Below are 23,340 nucleotides of genomic sequence, written 5' to 3'. Positions count from 1 at the left end.
ATAAGATCTGCCACCTTCTGCAGGATGTCAATACATAGTCACAACAATGAAGGGAATACGATGAAATAAATCTTGGGCATGTTCATTCTTCCTCTCAGAGAGTCATAAAACAAGTCACTATGTTGTATCCATTATGGATTTTCAGGAAAATCAAACCCACACAAGGTGGTTTAATAGAATTTAATATGGGAACTAAACTAGAGAGGTGTTGGAAGAACTGAAAACAAGGGAAGGTGAGGCAGTCTAAAGATGAACAATGCAGGAAGACACTACCATGCCCAGGGCTGGAGGACAGAGCAGAGAGGCAGTATTAGCAGAGCTCAGGTGTTGCTTATGGGGATCCGGGGAAATACCACCTGGCAGGAGATGAAGTCATGGAGGAATTGCAACCTCTGTTTGAGAAACCACTCAAAGAAGAGAGAGGAGGAGGGGCACCTGGGTAGCTCAACCAGCTAAACATCTGACTCATGATTTCAGCTTAGGTTGTGATCTCATGGGTGGTGAGATCTAGCCCTACCTTGGGCTCTGTGCTCAGCACAGAATCTGCTTATGTTTCTCTCTCCCCCTCCCTCTGCTCCTCTCCACCGCACATGCTCTCTCTCTCTTTAAAACAAATGAATGAGTCTTTAAAAAAGAAAGAAGAAAAGAGGAGAAATATTCTAGCTTCTTCCTCTCTTCTGCCCTAGCCCCCAAAGCCAGTGCTTCCCATTGCCCCATCCTAGTTAGAAATCAAATAGTCAAGGGAATCTGGGGTATTTACCCTGCACAAGCCAACCCTGTATGCTAAAGAGAGCAGGTTAAGAGTAAGGGATAGATCCAAGTGTCAGGAAGCAAGTGGACAGGCACACAGATGAAAGGCACAGAGAAGCCCTGAAGTCATGAGGTCTGTTTATCATTGTCTAACCCAGAGTAAGGCACAATTTCTTCTTTCTTTTTTCTTTCTCTTCTCCTCTCTTCTCTCCTCTCCTCTATTCTCCTCTCCTCTCCCCTTCCCTTCCCTTCTCTTCCCTTCCCTTCTCTTTTTCTTTCTTTCTTTTTACGTCTATTGATCCTGTATGACCATCTTGTATGAAGTTTCAAATTGCTAACCAATGTACCCTAACTTTTTACTGCAACAGCTTGTTGGTTTTACACTGAGGTTAATCAGAGCTATAGAAGCAAAAGTAATTAGAGGCAAAGACTTGTGGCTTCTCTAAGTGGTTTTATTTCTCCTCCCTTCTTCACTGACATTGTGAAAGCAGAGGCAAGGATAGGAGATTTGGGGAGTCTGGTTAGTGCTGAACAATGTGATGCTGGCAGAGGGAAAGTCCCCTCCAGGAAGAGGACAGGGCACACTGTAATCCAGGCATATTGGCATATGGATGGATAAGAGGCACACATCTCAGGGAATTTTGAGGTAGACTTATTAAGGGAACTTTAATTTTTGCAAATGGGTATGATTATTATGTGGTAAATTTGCAGCCAAGGGCTTGGATGGACATTGTGGAGGGTATGTACTATGGAGAGCGCTGTGAATTGTGTAAGACTGATGAATCACAGACCTGTAACCCTGAAGCAAATAATACATTATATGTTAATAAAGAAAATTAAAAAAAAAAAAAGAGCTTGGATTATGGGTCTCAAGTGTGAAACGTTCCATCTTGTGTAGGAGTTCTATCACTCCATGTGCCCTGTAGGGCCACCTACCCATCTTCTCTGTACTCTGAGTCTTCTTCCTCAATGCCTGGTCCTTGCCTGACCATTTCCTTAGAACCACTTCAGCCTTCAGCCATGTCTATGCTACCAGAAGTGAACATACATTCATAAATACATACATATATACATACATACATATATATGAATGTACACACCATTGTGAATCTTGTGTATAGCGTGTATGTTTGCATATGTGTGGCAGCATTAGGACCCATTAGGTTTGCTGCCCTAATTCCACACCAAGCCTGAAATTGGGCATTGAGAGGGGTTTTGGGTCATAGTGCCAAGGTTGTTTCAAGAGCAAAAGAAGAGACCTTTCCAAAAGCGGCACCAAGGATTAGCCCTGTCTTGGCTTTAGGCTATCCAACCTCTGATTTCAAATCTGGAAGAAGCGCTTGAAAAAGGTACATCAGATAGAAGACCCTGGTATCCAGTTCCCAGGCTGCTGCCATTCAAGGTTGGTCAGCGTAATGGGAACTCTACTCTGTATCTGTCACCACATCCCAAAAGCAGTTCCTTTTCATCTCTTAGCTCTTCCTTGCCCCAAAATGCACACATTCAATAAGGCCAGTCTCCATAAGTGTAATGCTAAATGCTTCACCAGCATTGACAAGCAATATGGGTAATTTAGGCCCTGATAATGAAATACATGGTAATTTTCAGAAGAGGGTGTGGCTTTGTACTTCTCTGAAGATCACTTTTTTTTTTTAAGAGAGAGAATGAGTGAGTTGAGGGGGGGTTAGGGAGGTGGAGGGGCAGAGGGAGAGGGAGAGAGAGAATCTTAAGCAGACTCCACACCCAGTGCAGAGCCCGCTGCAGGGCTCAATCTCATGACTCTGAGATCATGACCTGAGCCGGAATCAAGAGTCAGATGCTTAACCAACTGAGCCAGCCAGGCACCCCTCTGAAGATCACTTTTACTATTTTCCTTCTCTTGGTCTGGACAAATGTCTACTACTTGAATCAGCAATTTGATTCAAGGATTTGTCTGGCTGCCTGAGCAGTCTATTATCTTTGTAGTCTGTATCTTTGGCTTTGTTTTTGTTTTTGTTTTTGTTTTTTTAATTAACCACAGTTTCCTTCTTTCCTGCTATGGCCAGATCCCTCCTTCTCTAGCTCTTTTCTGCTTCTCCTCAGTCAGCATGAGCAAGAAAACTTTCTCACTAATCAATAAGACTATCCAGTCTCTTTTGGAGATACTATCAGTTTATCCCAAACTTCAGAGAGGTCAGCGAGCAGGTTTGCATTCAGTGGTGGTTGGTTTGCTACAAATAGCTCAGACAGGTAATCTCTAGAACTTCCCTTCTAGTCTCAAGATTTAGAATTAAACTCAATCTTATGAAATGAAATATATTAGAAGGTGACCGGGGACGGGAAGGAAAACCAGGCATGTGATTTTATGTAATTGAAGAAATTACCTATCTTCTACCACTGCACTGAAGACCAAATGAAACCTCTTTAGAGGTTACATAAATGAAATTTTTCCACAACAGTTTTTTGAACGTTGCATCTTCTGTGTGCTATTTTACTCTTCTTGATTCTAGTTGGGATGGTCAGTGGAAGTACCAAAAACCACGAAAGAGACTGTGCTTATGATATTGCCAGCCTGACTGGAAACAGGAAATACCAGGAATCTTATAATAAATGTGGAGAATCCCAGCATAATTTCACAGTCTCAGAAGTTTGAATAGAGGTTAGACTAGGCTGCAAATCTTGGGTACATTTCAACAAGATTTCCGGTCTCATGGTGACCTGCCCTGTGTCAGAGAAGTACAGCTAAATTCAATCTTGGTTATCTAAATTCTGAGATGGACAAGTCCCAGTACCCTTTCACTTTTTGAATGGATCATGAATAGAAAGGCCTTGGCTGTGTTGGGTACTGGGAAGGAGGTTGTATCACCTTGATAATCTCTAAAACCTGTTAGGAAACCATTTGCTGTGGCTTAGGTAAAGCCCTTTAAGGAAAAAGGGGATGGATCTGGACTGTCATTACTCTCAGTAACAGTATTGGCATCACCTGGGAGCTTGGTAGAAATGCAGAATCTCAGGCCCCAATCCATACCTACTGAACCAGAGCCTGTGTTTTCATAAGATAATTCAGGAACTTGTGTGCAGAGTGAAGTGTGACACACTGCTCTGGAAGACTCCTGAGAGTTTTTTTAAAGTTCAGTGATTTCTACTTGGCATGAGAATGATGAATAGTTTTTGTAGGCGGTTTTATAATACTACCTATATAGTGTAGGTTGTACTATAGTTTCTGTATAATCTGAAGGCTCCCATAAGGCTTTCCTCCAATTAATGCTCCAAAATTCTTTTACATTGTAAGGGTTTGAGTATATGTATGTGTGTGTGTGTGTGTGCATCTCCTCTACTATAACAAATTATAATAAATGTAATGGCTTAAAACAACACAAATTTATTATTCAGTTTCCATGGATCAGAAGTTAGGATGTAAATTAGCTGGACCCTCTGCTCAAGATCTTAACAGGCTAAAATGAAGGTGTCAGCTGGGACTGGTATCTCATCTGAAATCCAAGCTCCTCTTCCAAGCTCAATGATTGTCAATGGAGTCTTTCTTGTGGCTGTAGGACTTAGGTCTATGTTTCTTGTTAGCTCTTGGACATAGACCACTCTCAGTGCCTCTGCCATATGGCCCTCTGCTTTTAATTAGCAATAATCACGCCTTGGATAAACCTCATTGGCTACGATACTGCCACTGCACAAAGCTTGGCCCTCTGCTTTTAAAACATGGCTGTTTGCTTCTAGGCCAGCAGAAAAACACCGTTGCTGTTCCTTATCTCTTCTGTGGGCTCACCTGATTAGGTCAGGCCCACCTGAGATTATCTCCCTTTTGATTAACTGAAAGTCAACTGATAGGTTTCCTAATTATAATCTGCAAAATCTCTTTTGCTATATAATATAGTCATGGAAGTGATATCTCATTACATTCCCAGGTTTTGCCTGCACTCAAGGGGAAGGAATTATACAGAGCATGCATACCAAGGAATACCAGAGGCCATGTTAAAAATCTGCCTGTCATTATAAATACATACACACACACATTATCTGAAATTCTTATATGTCCAAATTATAGGATTATAGATAAAAACTCTTTGGAGGGCGCCTGGGTGGCTCAGTCGTTAAGCGTCTGCCTTCGGCTCAGGTCATGATCCCAGGGTCCTGGGATCGAGTCCCACATCGGGCTCCCTGCTCCACGGGAAGCCTGCTTCTCCCTCTCCCACTCCCCCTGCTTGTTCCTGTTCTCACTATGTCTCTCTCTGTCAAATAAATAAATAAAATCTTTAAAAAAAAACCAAAAACTCTTTGGAATAAAGTCATGTTTCCCAAACTACACTGCTTCACTTAACACTTTCTTAAACATAGGTCTGAAAAAAAGTACTATTGTTTACATATATTTTTCTTTAAATCATTTACTTTTTAAGCTTAAAATTGGGGGCACCTGGGTAGTGCAGTCAGTTAAGCATCTGACTCTTGGTCCTGATCTCAAGGTTGTGAGATTGAGCCCTGTGTCTGCTTGAGTTTCTCTCTCCTTTTCCCTCTCCCTTTGCCCTTCCCCACTGCTGTCTCCCTTTCTCTCTCCCTCTAATATAAATAAATAAATCTTTTAAAAAAATTGCAGTGTCCACAATAGCCAAAATATGGAAAGAGCCCAGATTTCCATCAACAGATGAACTGATAAAATGGAATATTACTCAGCCATAAGAATAAAATCTTGCCATTTGCAACCATGTGTATGGAACTAGAGGGTATTATGCTAAGTAAAATAAGTCAGTCAGAGAAGGAAAAATATCATATGATTTCACTCATATGTGGAATTTAAGAAACAAAACTGATGAACATAGGGGAAGGGAAGGAAAAGTAAAATAAGACAGAAACAGAGAGGGAGACAAACCATAAGAGACTCTTAATTATAGGAAACAAACTGAGGGATGCTTGAGGGGAGGTGAGTGGGGGAATGGGGTAACTGGGTGATGGACATTAAGGAGGGCATGTGAGGTAATGAGCACTGGGTGTTATATGCAGCTGATGAATCTCTAAATTCTACCTCTGAAATTAATAATACATTATAGGTTAATTAAATTGAATTTAAATAAAAAAAATTAAAAAATAAACAAAATTGTGTGAAAAAGACTTTAATGTCATTAACATAAATTGAAGGTGATTTTTATTCATCACGAAATAAAAGGTGACACAAAATAAAAGTTCAAGGGAAATAAAACATTAAATTAAATCTACTAACAGTTGCCTGAACATGAAGTTTATATCTGATATTTGCTTCTCTTTGTTAAAAGGAGAGCGTAGCCAATGTTTTAAGAAGGATTAAGATGTTCTGACTCCAAACCAAGTCTTTCTCTGTGATATAATCAATTGTTGAAATAAGTGTAAAAATAATCACTTTCTGACCACGTGATTCAATGTTCTTGATGCTGTTTGAATGCCACCTAATTAAGGTGAGTACCACACTTTGGGATTCGCTGGGTTTCCTGAAGGTCTTTATTGACAATGTCTTTTGTTCCAAGTTGGATTGCACGTAAGCTTTGTGTATAATCTTACATTGTTAGGTCTTTGTGGCCTCCTATGCAAAATGTTCATGTTATTATATCAAATATTCTGACAGTGCCAGAAATAATTTCTGTGAAGTCTTCTAGCTCTAGGACCTATCTATGATTTTATCCAGTTGGTGATATTAGACATTTGCATGGAATTATTTATTAGACTGACTGGCTTGCCACCTAGCAATAAGTAGTTTTCCTTGAAGGATTAAGATGTAGAAAGATGTAAAGTGGAAATATAAGGACTGTGCCCATCTGAAATATGGACTGTGACTCAAGGAACACAAGCCTGTGTCAGGGACATGTGGGAGCCATGGATAGTCATGGTGGCAGCATAGGATGATGGTGAACTTCTGGTGGTAGCAGTGGATCAGCCATAGACTAGAAAGAGATGACTATCAGAGGTTTAGGAGGTATCAGGGACAAACCATCTACCTTACCTTTGCTTAAGGCGGAACCTGACATACTGGGTATCTTCCATTTGCCCCTTAGATCCGTTGCCATATTATCTACCTTACTCTGACCCCTGTTGACCTCCTCTGACTTCTAGTTGGGTTGGTCAGTGGAAGAAATGGGAGGACTGGAGAATAATGATGGGATATTTTTTCTCCTGGCTTCCTCCCTGTCCTCTAACCATGGATTTGTTGATCCTGCCATGGAAGGCAATGGCCCTTGTCAGGCAGCCCTCTCCAGTAGAAATCCTTCAGCATTCCAGTAACTGCCTTCAACTCTTGCCCTTTCTGGTTTAGGAGCCAAAAACAGGCTCCCTCTCTTACCATTTCTTGTTGGTCTTCTAAACATCGCCCACTTACTGTAAACAATCCCTTCCTTAAACTCTCCTCATTTTGTGTATGCCATCTTTTCCCTTCCAGGATCCACTGATATGAACACTATCAGTAAATTTAACTAATATGTGTTTTGGAATATTCTATACCTATAAGGAGATGGTTTCCTGCTAAGACTCACTTTTTCCCCCTTGGATTGTGAAGTTGGATGTATACAGTGCTCTTCTTAAAAACTGCTCACATCCAGTAACCTCATCTGAGTCCTCCCTCCATACCACAGATCTGAGCTGTATATAAAAAGATACTTGAAAATGATAATTTATTATATTTTCTCATTTTAAGAAAAACTATCTCCTGACGGTGTAAGGAATAGATTTGCTCTGCTAAAATACAGTTAAGTCTGATCTATTTTTAATCTCAAAATGACAGAAATGCTTTTGAACTTGGGAATACAGTGCAATGACTCTTTCCCCTTATGATTATAAATACTTGACTTGAAATTAGACACTTAGGCCCATTGAACCTTCTCAATTTTGTCTATGAAAAGGATCAAAGTAGTGGGTATAAGCCTGAGACAGATGCTGAGTATCTCATAAAGGAAAGAGAAAGGAGGCTGGATGCTAATTATCCTAGAATTCAATGGTTTTGATTTCAAACAGGATAGGGATTGAAAGTTTTTTTTTAATTGAACAATTATCATATTTCAACAAAAGATTAGGTAGGATGAACCTGAATTTGAAGACAAAAAGAAATGGATATTTCTTTAAAAGGAATAACACTAAGCTAGTCATGTATTATTCCAGTACATCTTTACCATGAGGGAAGAGCTCACTCTGTTTTTGGTTACTCAAATTTTCTTCAGCCAGGGTAGGCTTAAAGACTGTCAACAGGGAGGGACATTTCAACCAGAAAATTCAATGAGAGTTGTTCACTGTGTATGTAACTAGGTGAAATAGTGTGAACAGATGATCATAAATTCCTATGTATATAAATACAAAACAGTCTAGGCTTGTATCAATAGCTTCTCTTTGAAAGATTTGTCTTCCTAATCAGAACAATGACTATTTTTCATTTACTGAGTGTAAAATTTGAGTGAATATGGCTATGACTGATGCTATGGGAAATGGTTGTAGGTGATTCCTAGACAATCCAATAAATAACACATTTTCCCCTTTCAATAATCTCTCAGGGTTTTAGATTATATTAAGGAGTCAGTCTTAGTTTGTTGATAGCATATTTAATTGATTAATAATATTATTCTTCATAAGAGATAGATAAATAATATTATTATTATATTATTCCTAAGAATATAGGGACACCTGGATGGCTCAGTGAGTTAAGCATCTGCCTTCAGCTCAGGTCATGATCTCAGGGTCCTGGGATTGAGCCCCACTTTGGGCTACCCACTCAGCGGGGAGTCTACTTGCCCCTCCACCCTGCTTGTGCACTTGCATGTGCTCTCTCTCTCTCTCCCTCAAATAACTAAATAAATAATCTTAAGAAAAAAGAAGAGACTGGAACTAAACTAGATGTGCTACAGAAGGAAGATGGTTAAATTATTTTGTATCCATTTAATGGATGTTCTTGCAGTGCTTATACACAATATAATGGTATGGGGAGATGTGCAAGACAAGATGTTAGCCATCCAAAAGAGGATACAAAAAAATATATTAAAAATAAAATGAGGCAAGATGGCAGAGGAGTAGGAGACCTGGATTTCGTCTGGTCTCAGGGATTCAGCTGGATAGGGATTAAACCATTCTGAACACCTACAAACTCAACAGGAGATCGAAGAAAAGAATAGCAACAACTTTCTGAACAGAAAAGCGACCACTTTCTGGAAGGTAGGACGTGCAGAGAAGTGAATCCGAGGTGATATTCAGGAGGATAGAAGGCAGGGGAGGGGGCCTTTGTTGGCCACTTCTGGCAAGTGATAGAGCTGCGGAGCACAAAATCGGAACTTTTAGAAGTCTGCTCTGCTGAGGGATGTCACTCCAGTCGCTAAGTGGGGTGTAACCCTTGCGGGACTCTGGTCTCAGGACCCTCGGGGTCACAGAAAGACTGGGGGGGCCTGAGTGTGGCAGAGCTCCCAGGTATCAGAGTGGGGAAGCTGGCTGCAGAGACAGAGCCGAGGCGCGGGCTCTCAGCTCGGGTTTGCCATAAACCATGATCCGCGGCACAGTCGGGCCACTGCTCCTCCAGCAGGGACCCAACAAGCTGCAGATCCAGGGAGACTCCCCTTCCTCCCCCGGGAGGAGTGCTGTGGGAGCACACCGCAGAGATCTACTGGGTTTGGAGACTCCAGACACGGTCATGTGCCAGAGATAGAAACACTCAGTCACAGGCCTGGTGAGCATGGAGTGCGGCCGGAGACCGGGGAGACGGGAGTGACTGACTGATTTTCTCTGGGGGCTCACTGAGGAGCACGGCCCCAAGTTCTCGGCTACTCCGGGGCGGAGATTGGGAGTCTGCCATTGTCACTCTCATCCTCCAAAGCTATATGGAAAGCTTGCAGGGAACAAAAGCTCCTGAGAGCAAACCTGAGCAGATTACTTAGCCTGGACCCGGCAAGGGTGGGGCAATTCCACCTCCTGCAAAGACTTTTGGGAACCACAGCAATAGGCCCCTTCCCCAGAAGATCAGCAAGAACAGTCAGCCAAGACCAAGTTTACCGATCAATGAGAACAGCAGAACTCCAGCGCTAGGGGAATAATGCACAGAGAAACCTTGGCTTTTTTCGCCATGATCCTTTAGTCTTTCAAAGTTAATTTTTTTTTAACTTTTTTTTTTTTTCCCTTTTTCAACCAACATCTTATCAGTCCATTTTTTAAAAAACATTTTATTTTTCATTTTTAGAGTCATATTCTATCCCTTCATAGTAGTTACCTGTATTTTTGGCATATATATATATGTTGTTCTCTCTTTAAAATTCTGAGATAGTTTCTTCTAACAGATCAAAATATACCCTAAATCTCTAAGGTATGGTTTTTTTCTACTCTCCTGCCTGATCATATTCTCTCTTTTTTTATCTTTTTTTTTATTAAATCCTCTTCTTTCTTTTTTCAAACAACTTCTTATCAATTCCTTTTATAAAACTTTTTATAATTTTCATCTTTACAGTCATATTCCATCACTTCATCATATCAACCCTTATTTTTGTGCATATATAAGTTTATCTTTCTTTTAAAATTTTGGCAGGCACTTTCTTCTAACAGACCAAAATACACCCAAAATCTAATGGGTGGCACTGATCTATGTAACAGCCTGATCATATTTGATCATATTCTTTTGTTTTGTTTTGTTCTGTTTTTGTTTGTTTTTATCTTTATCTTTTTCGTTTTCTTTTTTCTTTCTTTCCCTTTATTTCCCCCAGCTTCAGGTCTTTTCTGATTTATTTAAAGTATATTTTCTGGGGACGTTTTACCCTGTTAGCATTTTGTTCTCTCATTCATCTATTCTCCTCTGGACAAAATGACAAGACAGAAAAAATCACCTCAACAAAAAGAACAAGAGGTAGTACCAACTGCCAGGGACCTACTCAATACGGACATTAGTATGATGTCAGATCTAGAGTTCAGAATCATCACTTTAAAGATACTAGCTGGGCTTGAAAAATCATGGAAGTTATTACAGAAACCCTTTCTGGAGAAATAAAAGAACTAAAATCTAAGCAAGTCAAAATCAAAAAGCCTATTCAATAAGGTGCAATCAAAAATGGGGGCACTAACTGCTAGGATAAATGAAGCGGAAGAGAGAATCAGTGATATAGAAGACCAAATGATGGAAAAAAAAATTTTTAATTTTTTATTGTTATGTAAATCACCATACATTACATCATTAGTTTTAGATGTAGTGTTCCATGATTCATTGTTTGTGCACAACACCCAGTGCTCCATGCAGAACATACCATCTTTAATACCCATCACCAGGCTAACCCATTCTCCCACCCACCTCCCCTCTAGAAACCTCAGTGTGTTTTACAGAGTCCATCGTCTCTCGTGGTGCATCTCTCCCTCTGATTCCCCCCTTCATTCTTCCCCATCTGCTATCTTCTTCTTTTTTTTTTTTCTTAACATATATTGCATTATTTGTTTCAGAGGTACAGATCTGAGATTCAACAGTCTTGCACAATTCACAGCGCTTACCAGAGCACATACCCTCCCCAGTGTTTATCACCCAGTCACCCCATTCCTCCCACCCCACCCACCACTCCAGCAACCCTCAGTTTGTTTCCTGCGATTCAGAATCCTCAAAGCAGTGAGGTCATATGATACATGTCTTTCTCTGTTTGCCTTATTTCGCTCAGCATAATACCCTCCAGTTCCATCCATGTCGTTGCAAATAGCAAGATCTCATTCCTTTTGATGGCTGCATGATATTCCATTGTATATATATACCATTTCTTCTTTATCCATTCATCTGTCGATGGACATTTTGGCTCTTTCCACAGTTTGCCTATTGTGGACATTGCTGCTATAAACATCGGGGTGCACGTACCTTTCGGATCCCTACATTTGTATCTTTGGGGTAAATACCCAGTAGTGAATTGCTGGATTGTATGGTAGCTCTATTTTCAACTTTTTGAGGAACCTCCATACTGTTTTCAAGAGTGGCTGCACCAGCTTGCATTCCCACCAACAGTGTAGGAGGGTTCCCCTTTCTCCACATCCTCACCAATATCTGTCATTTCCTGACTTGTTAATTTTAGCCATTCTGATTGGTCTCATTGAGGTTTTGATTTGGATTTCCCTGATGCCGAGCGATGCTGAGCACTTTTTCATGTGTCTGTTGGCCATTTGGATGTCTTCTTTGCAGAAATGTCTGTTCATGTCTTCTGCCCATTTCTTGATAGGATTCTTTATTCTTTGGGTGTTGAGTTTGATAAGTTCTTTATAGATTTTGGATACAAGCCCTTTATCTGATATGTCATTTGCAAATATCTTCTCCCATTCTGTTGGTTGTCTTTTGGTTTTGTTGACTGTTTCTTTCACTGTGCAAAAGCTTTTTATCTTGATGAAGTCCCAATAGTTCATTTTTGCCCTTGCTTCCCTTGCCTTTGGTGATGTTTCTAGGAAAAAGTTGCTGTGGCTGAGGTCGAAGAGGTTGCTGCCTGTGTTCTCCTATAGGATTTTGATAGACTCCTGTCTCACATTGAGGTCTTTCAACCATTTGGAGTCTATTTTTGTGTGTGGTGTAAGGAAATGGTCCAGTTTCATTCTTCTGCATGTGGCTGTCCAATTTTCCGAACACCATTTGCTGAAGAGACTGCCTTTTTTCCATTGCACATTCTTTCCTGCTTGGTCAAAGATGAGTTGACCATAGAGTTGAGGGTCCATTTCTGGGCTCTCTATTCTGTTCCATTGATCTATGTGTCTGTTTTTGTGCCAGTACCATACTGTCTTGATGATGACAGCTTTGTAATAGAGCTGAAAGTCCGGAATTGTGATGCCACCAGCTTTGCTTTTCTTTTTCAACATTCCTCTGGCTATGCGGGGTCTTTTCAGGTTCCATACAAATTTTATGATTATTTGTTCCATTTCTTTGAAAAAAGTGGATGGTATTTTGATGGGGATTTCATGGAATGTGTAGATTGCTCAGGAAGCATTGACATCTTCACAATATTTGGTCTTCCAATCCATGAGCATGGAACATTTTTCCATTTTTTGTGTCTTCCTCAATTTCTTTCTTGAATATTTTATAGTTTTCTGAGTACAGATTCTTTGTCTCTTTGGTTAGATTTATTCCTAGGTATCTTATGGTTTTGGGTGCAATTGTAAATGGGATCAACTCCTTATGCTCTTTCTTCTGTCTTGTTGTTTGCGTATAGGAATGCCTCTGATTTCTGTGCACTGATTTTCTATTCTGCTACTTTACTGAATTCCTGTATGAGTTCTAGCAGTTTTGGGGTGGAGTCTTTTGGGTTTTCCACATAAAGTATCATATCATCTGCAAAGAGTGACAGTTTGAGTTCTTCTTTGCTGATTTGGATGCCTTTGATTTCTTTTTGTTGTCTAATTGCTGTGGCTAGGACTTCTAATACTATGTTGAATAGCAGTGGTGATAGTGGACATCCCTGCTGTGTTCCTGACCTTAGGGGAGAAGCTCTCAGTTTTTCCCCATTGAGAATGATATTCGCTGTAGGTTTTTCATAGATGGATTTATGATATTGAGGTATGTACCCTCGATCCCTATACTCTGAAGAGTTTTGATCAAGAAAGGGTGCTGTACTTTGTCAAATGCTTTTTTGGCATCTATTGAGAGGATCATATGATTCTTGTTCTTTCTTTTGTTAATGTATTGTATCACGTTGATTGATTTGTGGGTGTTGAACCAACCTTGCAGCCTAGGGATAAATCCCACTTGGTCATGGTGAATAATCCTTTTAATGTACTGTTGGATCCTGTTGGCTAGTATTTTGGTGAGAATTGTTGCATCCATGTTCATCAAGGATATTGGTCTGTAATTCTCCTTTTTGATGGGGTCTTTGTCTGGTTTGGGGATCAAGGTAATGCTGGCCTCATAGAAGGAGTTTGGAAGTTTTCCTTCCATTTCTATTTTTTGGAACAATTTCAGAAGAATAGGTATTAATTCTTCTTGAAATGTTTGGTAGAATTCCCCTGCGAAGCCATCTGGCCCTGGGCTTTTGTTTGTTGGGAGATTTTTGATGACTGCTTCAATTTCCTTAGTGGTTATAGGTCTGTTCAGGTTTTCTCTTTCTTCCTGGTTCAGTTTTGGTAGTTGATACATGTCTAGGAATGCATCCATTTCTTCCAGGTTATCTAATTTGCTGGTGTAGAGTTGCTCATAATATGTTCTTTGATTGTTTGTATTTCTTTGGTGTTGGTTGTGATCTCTCCCCTTTCATTCATGATTTTGTTGATTTGGGTCATTTCTCTTTTCTTTTTGATAAGTCTGGCCAGGGGTTTATCAATCTTGTTAATTCTTTCAAAGAACCAGCTCCTAGTTTCATTGATCTGTTCTACGGTTCTTTTAGTTTCTATTTCATTGATTTCTGCTCTGATCTTTATTATTTCTCTTCTCCTGCTGGGTTTAGGCTTTCTTTGCTGTTCTTTCTCCAGCTCCTTTGGGTGTAGGGTTAGGTTGTGTACTTGAGACCTTTCTTGTTTCTTGAGAAAGGCTTGTATTGCTATATACTTTCCTCTTAGGACTGCCTTTGCTGCATCCCAAAGATTAGAACAGTTGTGTTTTCATTTTCATTGGTTTCCATGAATTTTTTAAATTCTTCTTTAATTTCCTGGTTGACCCATTCATTCTTTAGTAGGATGCTCTTTAGCCTCCATGTATTTGAGTTCTTTCTGACTTTCCTCTTGTGATTGAGTTCTTGTTTCAAAGCATTGTGGTCTGAAAATAGGCAGAGAATGATCCCAATCTTTTGGTACCGGTTGAGACCTGATTTATGACCTAGGATGTGATCGATTCTGGAGAATGTTTCATGAGCACTAGAGAAGAATTTGTATTCCATTGCTTTGGGATGGAAGGTTCTGAATATGTCTGTGAAGTCCGTTTGGTCCAGTGTGTCATTAAAGTCTTTATTTCCTTGTTGATCTTTTGCTTAGATGATCTGTCCATTTCAGTGAGGGTGGTGTTAAAGTCCCCCACTATTTTTGTATTGTTGTTGTGTGTTTCTTTACTTTTGTTATCAATTGGCTTATATAATTGGCTGCTCCCATGTTAGGGGCATAGATATTTACAATTGTTAGATCTTCTTGTTGGATAGACCCTTTAAGTAGGATAGAGTGTCCTTCCTCATCTCTTATTACAGTCTTTGATTTAAAATCTAATTTGTCTGATATAAGGATTTCCACCCCAGCTTTCTTTTGCTGTCCATTAGCATGATAAATGGTTTTCCACCCCCGTCTCTTTCAATCTGGAGGTGTCCTTGGGTCTAAAATGAGTCTCTTGCTGAAAGCATATTGATGGGTCTTGTTTTTTTATCCAATCTGATAGCCTGTGTCTTTTCATTGGTGCATTTAGCCCATTTACATTCAGGGTAACTATTGAAAGATACGAATTTAGTGCCATTGTATTGCCTGTAAGGTGACTCTTACTGTATATTGTCTGTGTTCCTTTCTGGTCTATGTTGCTTTTAGGCTCTCTCTTTGCTTAGAGGACCCCTTTCAATATTTCTTGTAGGGCTGTTTTCGTGTTTGCAAATTCCTTTAGTTTTTTTTGTCCTGGAAGGTTTTTGTCTCTCTTTCTATTTTCAATGACAGCCTAGCTGGATATAGTATTCTTGGCTGCATATTTTTCTTATTTAGTGCTCTGAAGATATCCTGCCAGTCCTTTCTGGCCTGCCAGGTCTCTGTGGATAGGTCTGTCGCCAATCTAATATTTCTACCATTGTAGGTTACAGATCTCTTCTCCGGAGCTGCTTTCAGGATTTTCTCTTTGTCTCTGAGACTTGTAAGTTTTACTATTAGATGTTGGGGTGTTGACCTATTTTTATTGACTTTGAGAGGGGATCTCTGTGCTTCCTGGATTTTCATGCCTGTTTCCTTCCCCAAATTAGGGAAGTTCTCCGCTATAATTTGCTCCAATATACCTTCTGCCCCTCTCTCTCTTTCTTCCTCTTCTGGGATCCCAATTTTTCTGTTGTTTCGTCTTATGGTATCGCTTAGCTCTCGAATTCTGCCCTCATGATCCAGTAGTTGTTTATCTCTCTTTTTCTCAGCTTCTTTATTTTCCATCATTTGGTCTTCTATATCACTGATTCTCTCTTCTGCCTCATTTATCCTAGCAGTTAGCGCCCCCATTTTTGATTGCACGTCATTAATAGCCTTTTTGATTTTGACTTGGTTAGATTTTAGTTCTTTTATTTCTCCAGAAAGGGTTTCTCTAATAACTTCCAAGATTTTTTCAAGCCCAGCTAGTATATTTAAAGTAATGATTCTGAACTCTAGATCTGACATCGTACTAATGTCCATATTGAGTAGGTTCCTGGTGGTCAGTACTACCTCTTGTTCTTTTTGTTGAGGTGATTTCTTCTGTCTTGTCATTTTGTCCAGAGGAGAATAGATTAATGAGAGAACAAAATGCTAACAGGGTATCAACGTCCCCAGAAAATATACTCTAAACAAATCAGAAAAGCCCTGAAGCAGGGGGAAAAGAAAGAGAAAGAGAGAAAAAAGAAAAAGAAAAAGATAAAGATAAAAACAAAAACAGAACAAAAAAATAAAAAACAGAATATGATCATATATGATCAGTCTGGTACATAGATCAGTGCCACTCCCTAGATTTTGGGTGTATTTTGGTCTATTAGAAGAACGTGCCTCCCAAAATTTTAAAAGAAAGAAAAACTTATATATTTACAAAAATAATGGTTGATATGATGAAGTGATGGAATATGACTGTAAAGATGAAAATTATAAAAAATTTTATAAAAGGAATTGATAAGTTATTTGAAAAAAGAAAGAAGAGGATTTAAAAAAAAAGAAAAAAAGAAGAAAAAAGGGAGAGAATGTGATCAGGCAGGAGAGTAGAAAAAAACAATACCTTAGAGATTTAGGGTATATTTTGATCTGTTAGAAGAAACTCTCTCAAAATTTTAAAGAGAGAACAAATATATATATGCCAAAAATATGGCTAACTACTATGAAGGGATAGAATATGACTCTAAAAATGAAAAATAAAAATGCTTTTTATAAAAGGGATTGATAAGATGTTGGTTGAAAAAGAGAAAAAGAAAAATTCAAAAAAAAAAAAGGACAGTGAAAAAAAATTAACTTTGAAAGACTACAGAATCATTGTAAAAAAGCCATGGATTATATGTGTAGTATTCCCCTAGCGCTGGAGTTCTGCTGTTCTCATTGATCGGTAAACCTGGTCTTGGCCGACTTCTGGGGGAGGGGCCTGTTGCCGTGGTTTCCAAATATCTTTGCTGGAGGCGGAATTGCCCCGCCCTTGCTGGTCTGGACTAAGCAATCTGCTTGGGTTTGCTCTCGGGAGCTTTTGTTTCCTGCAAGCTCTCTGTACAGCTTTGGAGGACAGGAGTGAAGATGGCGGCCTCCCAATCTCCAACCAGGAGGAGCCAAGAACTCGGGGCCCCGCTCCTCAGTGTACCCCTGGAGAAAAGCAGTCAGTCACTCCTGTCTCTCCGGTCTCTGGCCGCACTCCGTGCTCACCCGGCCTGTGACCGAGCATTTCTATCTCTGGCACCCAACCCTCTGCAGAGTCCCCAAACCCAGCAGATCCCTGCAGTGCGCTCCCGCGCCGCTCCTCCCAGGGTAGGAAGGTTGGTCTCCCCGGATCTGCTGCTTGTTGTGTCCCTTCTGGAGGAGCAGTGCCCCAACTATGGCTCGGATCAGGGTTTATGGCAACTCCGAGCTGAGAGCCCACTTCTCAGCTCCGTCTCTGCAGCTGGCTTTCCTGCTCCAATACCTGGGTGCTCTGCTGCCCTCAGGCACCCCAAGTCTTCCTGTGACTCCGAGGGTCATGAGACCATACTGTCCCGTGACGGTTCCGCCCCCGGCTTAGCCACCAGAGTGATGTCCCTCAGCGAAGCAGACTTTTAAAAGTTCTGATTTTGTGCTCTGCAGCTCTATCACTTGCCAGAAGCAGCCGATGGAGGCCCCTCCCCCACCGTCTATCCTCCTGAATATCACCTCGGATTCACTTCTCCACATGTCCTACCTTCCAAAAAGTGGTCGCTTTTCTGTTCAGAGAGTTGTTGCTATTCTTTTCTTCAATCTCCTGTTGAGTTTGTAGGTGTTCAGAATGGTTTGATCCCTATCTAGCTGAATCCCTGAGACCAGACGAAATCCAGGTCTCCTACTCCTCTGCCATCTTGTTCCACCCCCCCCAAATGATGGAAAATTAAGAAGCTGAGAAAAAGAGAGACAAACAACTACTGGACCACGAGGGCAGAATTCGAGAGATAAGTGATACCATAAGATGAAACAACATTAGAATAAATGGGATCCCAGAAGAGGAAGAAAGAGAGAGAGGGGCAGAAGGTATATTGGAGCAAATTATAGCGGAGAACTTCCCTAATTTGGGGAAGGAAACAGGCATGAAAATCCAGGAAGCACAGAGATCCCCTCTCAAAGTCAATAAAAATAGGTCAACACCCCAACATCTAATAGTAAATCTTACGAGTCTCAGAGACAAAGAAAATCCTGAAAGCAGCTCCGGAGAAGAGATCTGTAACCTACAATGGTAGAAATATTAGATTGGCGACAGACCTATCCACAGAGACCTGGCAGGCCAGAAAGGACTGGCAGGATATCTTCAGAGCACTAAATAAGAAAAATATGCAGCCAAGAATACTATATCCAGCTAGGCTGTCATTGAAAATAGAAAGAGAGACAAAAACCTTCCAGGACAAAAAAAAACTAAAGGAATTTGCAAACACGAAAACAGCCCTACAAGAAATATTGAAAGGGGTCCTCTAAGCAAAGAGAGAGCCTAAAAGCAACATAGACCAGAAAGGAACACAGACAATATACAGTAAGAGTCACCTTACAGGCAATACAATGGCACTAAATTCGTATCTTTCAATAGTTACCCTGAATGTAAATGGGCTAAATGCACCAATGAAAAGACACAGGCTATCAGATTGGATAAAAAAACAAGGCCTATCGATATGCTATCTGCAATAGACTCATTTTAGACGCAAAGACACCCCCAGATTGAAAGTGAGGGGGTGGAAAACCATTTATCATGCTAATGGACAGCAAAAGAAAGCTGGGGTGGCAATCCTTATATCAGACAAATTAGATTTTAAACCAAAGACTGTTATAAGAGATGAGGAAGGACACTACATCCTACTTAAAGGGTCTACCCAACAAGAAGATCTAACAGTTGTAAATATCTATGCCCCTAACATGGGAGCAGCCAATTATATAAGCCAATTGATAACAAAAGTAAAGAAACACACGACAACAATACAATAATAGTGGGGGACTTTAACACCACCCTCACTGAAATGGACAGATCATCTAAGCAAAAGATCAACAAGGAAATAAAGACTTTAATGACACACTGGACCAAATGGACTTCACAGACATATTCAGAATCTTCCATCCCAAAGCAACGGAATACAAATTCTTCTCTAGTGCTCATGGAACATTCTCCAGAATCGATCACATCCTAGGTCATAAATCAGGTCTCAACCGGTACCAAAAGATTGGGATCATTCTCTGCCTATTTTCAGACCACAATGCTTTGAAACAAGAACTCAATCACAAGAGGAAAGTCAGAAAGAACTCAAATACATGGAGGCTAAAGAGCATCCTACTAAAGAATGAATGGGTCAACCAGGAAATTAAAGAAGAATTTAAAAAATTCATGGAAACCAATGAAAATGAAAACACAACTGTTCTAATCTTTGGGATGCAGCAAAGGCAGTCCTAAGAGGAAAGTATATAACAATACAAGCCTTTCTCAAGAAACAAGAAAGGTCTCAAGTACACAACCTAACCCTACACCCAAAGGAGCTGGAGAAAGAACAGCAAAGAAAGCCTAAACCCAGCAGGAGAAGAGAAATAATAAAGATCAGAGCAGAAATCAATGAAATAGAAACTAAAAGAACCGTAGAACAGATCAATGAAACTAGGAGCTGGTTCTTTGAAAGAATTAACAAGATTGATAAACCCCTGGCCAGACTTATCAAAAAGAAAAGAGAAATGACCCAAATCAACAAAATCATGAATGAAAGGGGAGAGATCACAACCAACACCAAAGAAATACAAACAATCAAAGAACATATTATGAGCAACTCTACGCCAGCAAATTAGATAACCTGGAAGAAATGGATGCATTCCTAGACATGTATCAACTACCAAAACTGAACCAGGAAGAAAGAGAAAACCTGAACAGACCTATAACCACTAAGGAAATTGAAGCAGTCATCAAAAATCTCCCAACAAACAAAAGCCCAGGGCCAGATGGCTTCGCAGGGGAATTCTACCAAACATTTCAAGAAGAATTAATACCTATTCTTCTGAAATTGTTCCAAAAAATAGAAATGGAAGGAAAACTTCCAAACTCCTTCTATGAGGCCAGCATTACCTTGATCCCCAAACCAGACAAAGACCCCATCAAAAAGGAGAATTACAGACCAATATCCTTGATGAACATGGATGCAACAATTCTCACCAAAATACTAGCCAACAGGATCCAACAGTACATTAAAAGGATTATTCACCATGACCAAGTGGGATTTATCCCTAGGCTGCAAGGTTGGTTCAACACCCACAAATCAATCAACGTGATACAATACATTAACAAAAGAAAGAACAAGAATCATATGATCCTCTCAATAGATGCCAAAAAAGCATTTGACAAAGTACAGCACCCTTTCTTGATCAAAACTCTTCAGAGTATAGGGATCGAGGGTACATACCTCAATATCATAAATCCATCTATGAAAAACCTACAGCGAATATCATTCTCAATGGGGAAAAACTGAGAGCTTCTCCCCTAAGGTCAGGAACACAGCAGGGATGTCCACTATCACCACTGCTATTCAACATAGTATTAGAAGTCCTAGCCACAGCAATTAGACAACAAAAAGAAATCAAAGGCATCCAAATCAGCAAAGAAGAACTCAAACTGTCACTCTTTGCAGATGATATGATACTTTATGTGGAAAACCCAAAAGACTCCACCCCAAAACTGCTAGAACTCATACAGGAATTCAGTAAAGTAGCAGAATAGGAAATCAGTGCACAGAAATCAGAGGCATTCCTATACGCAAACAACAAGACAGAAGAAAGAGCATAAGGAGTTGATCCCATTTACAATTGCACCCAAAACCATAAGATACCTAGGAATAAATCTAACCAAAGAGACAAAGAATCTGTACTCAGAAAACTATAAAATATTCAAGAAAGAAATTGAGGAAGACACAAAGAAATGGAAAAATGTTCCATGCTCATGGATTGGAAGACCAAATATTGTGAAGATGTCCATGCTACCTAGAGCAATGTACACATTCAATGCAACCCCCATCAATATACCATCCACTTTTTTCAAAGAAATGGCACAAAAAATCCTAAAATTTGTATGGAACCAGAAAAGTCCCCAAATAGCCAGAGGAATGTTGAAAAAGAAAAGCAGAGCTTGCAGCATCACAAATCCGGACTTCCCGCTGAATTACAAGGTGTAATCAACAAGACAGTATGGTACTGGCACAAAAAGAGACACATAGATCAATGGAACAGAATAGAGAGCCCAGACATGGACCCTCAACTCTATGGTGTACTAATTTTTGAGAAAGGATTAAAGAATGTCCAATGGAAAACAAGACAGTCTCTTCAGCAAATGGTGTTGGGAAAATTGGACAGCCACATGCAGAAGAATGAAACTGGACCATTTCCTTACACCACACACAAAAATAGACTCCAAATGGTTGAAAGACTTAAATGTGAGACAGGAGTCCATCAAAATCCTAAAGTAGATTGCGGGCAGCAACCTCTTCAACCTCAACTGCAGCAAATTCTTCCTAGAAACATCGCCAAAGGCAAGGGAAGCAAGGGCCAAAATGAACTATTGGGACTTCATCAAGATAAAAAGCTTTTGCACAGCAGAAGAAACGTTCAACCCAACTAAAAGAAAACTGACAGAATGGGAGAAGATATTTGCAAATGACATATCAGATAAAGTGCTAGTATCCAAAATCTCTAGAGAACTTATCAAACTCAATACCCAAAGAACAAATTATCCAATCAAGAAATGGGCAGAATATATGAACAGACATTTCTGCAAGAAGACATCCAAATGGCCAATAGACACATGAAAAAACTGTTCAACATTGCTCGGCATCAGGGAAATCCAAATCAAATCCTCAATGAGATACCACCTCACACCAGTCAGAATGGCTAAAACTAACAAATCAGGAAATGGCAGATGTTGGTGGCAATGCGAAGAAATGGGAATCCTCCTATACTGTTGGTGGGAATGCAAGCTGGTGCAGCCACTCTTGAAAACAGTATGGAGGTTCCTCAAAAAGTTGAAAATAGAGCTACCATACGACCCAGCAATTGCACTACTGGGTATTTACCCCAAAGATACAAATGTAGGGATCCAAAGGGGTACGTGCACCCCAATGTTTATAGCAGCAATGTCCACAATAGCCAAACTGTGGAAAGAGCCAAGGTGTCCATTGACAGTTGAATTGATAAAGAAGAAGTGGTATATATATACACTCCTCCTGCTTGTGTTCCCTCTCTCGCTGTCTTTCTCTCTCTGTGGAAAAATAAATAAAATCTTTAAAAAAAAAAAAAGTGGTATATATATACAATGGAATATCATGCAGCCATCAAAAGGAATGAGGTCTTGCCATTTGCAACAATGTGGATGGAACTGGAGGATGTTATGCTGAGCGAAATAAGTCAATCAGAGAAAGACATGTATCATATGACCTCACTGATATGAGGATTCTGAATCTCAGGAAACAAATTGAGGGTTGCTGGAGTGGGGGGTGGGGTGGGAGGGATGGGGTGGCTGGGTGATGGACACTGGTGATGGCATGTGCTATGGTGAGCGCTGTGAATTGTATAAGACTGTTGAATCACAGATCTGTACCTCTGAAACAAATAATGCAATACATGTTAAGAAAAAGAAAAAAAGAAGATAGCAGGAGGGGAAGAATGAATGGGGGAAATGTAGGGGGAGATGAACCATGAGAGATGATGGACTCTGAAAAACAAACTGAGGGTTCTAGAGGGTAGGGGGGTGGGAGGATGGGTTAGCCTGGTGATGGGTATCAAAGAGGGCACATTCTGCATGGAGCAGTGGGTGTTATGCACAAACAATGAATCATGGAACACTATATCAAAAACTAATAATGTAAAGTATGGTGATTAACATAACAATAAAAAAATAAAATGCGCAATTTTAAAGTGCTTTGTAAGTTATATGGGTGAGATACTACTACTGAAACACAAACAAGGATAACAAGTGTTATTTCCCATTATAATCTATATAGCAGATACACCTGTATTTTCCCATTTAATTTGCTCACTGCAACTTTGTAAGGTGCCTCATATGCTACAAGGAATTGACCCTCAACCTTAGAGATTTGCTGAATGTTTACCATAGCTGCTGTCAGATATCTCTTCACAATGTTGTATGAGTTCATGTCCAGGTCTGTGGTAAGGGGAAAGGAGCACCTGCAGGGCCAGTTGTCAGAATACCTTGTTTCTCATTCTAGCTCTGGCCCTGAGGTGCTCTGCCACCTGTCACTTTCAGTTGGAGACAAGTCATTTTGAGTCTGTGGTAAATCGGACCAGAAAAAGAGGTGAATACACCATGAGTCTATAGAA

The 23,340-nt window shown here is 40.1% G+C and overlaps 1 long non-coding RNA gene and 1 pseudogene across 2 annotated transcripts in view; one reads left to right on the top strand and one right to left on the bottom strand.

The window, feature by feature from the left end:
* The window catches only part of LOC135361786 (uncharacterized), a 574,061-nt gene that overhangs the window by 235,925 nt on the left and 314,796 nt on the right, over positions 1–23,340 (top strand). The gene's annotated exons all lie outside the window — the stretch shown is intronic.
* LOC123852275 (U4 spliceosomal RNA) lies at positions 4,354–4,423 on the bottom strand (annotated as a pseudogene).

The sequence above is a fragment of the Mirounga angustirostris genome, unplaced genomic scaffold (assembly GCF_029215605.1).
Source record: "Mirounga angustirostris isolate CCGP_5_RB_7025 unplaced genomic scaffold, mMirAng1.0.hap1 SCAF_10, whole genome shotgun sequence".
NCBI lineage: Eukaryota > Metazoa > Chordata > Mammalia > Carnivora > Phocidae > Mirounga > Mirounga angustirostris.
The sequence above is the reverse complement of the archived record's forward strand: the minus strand, read 5'-3'. Positions and strand labels throughout refer to the sequence as shown.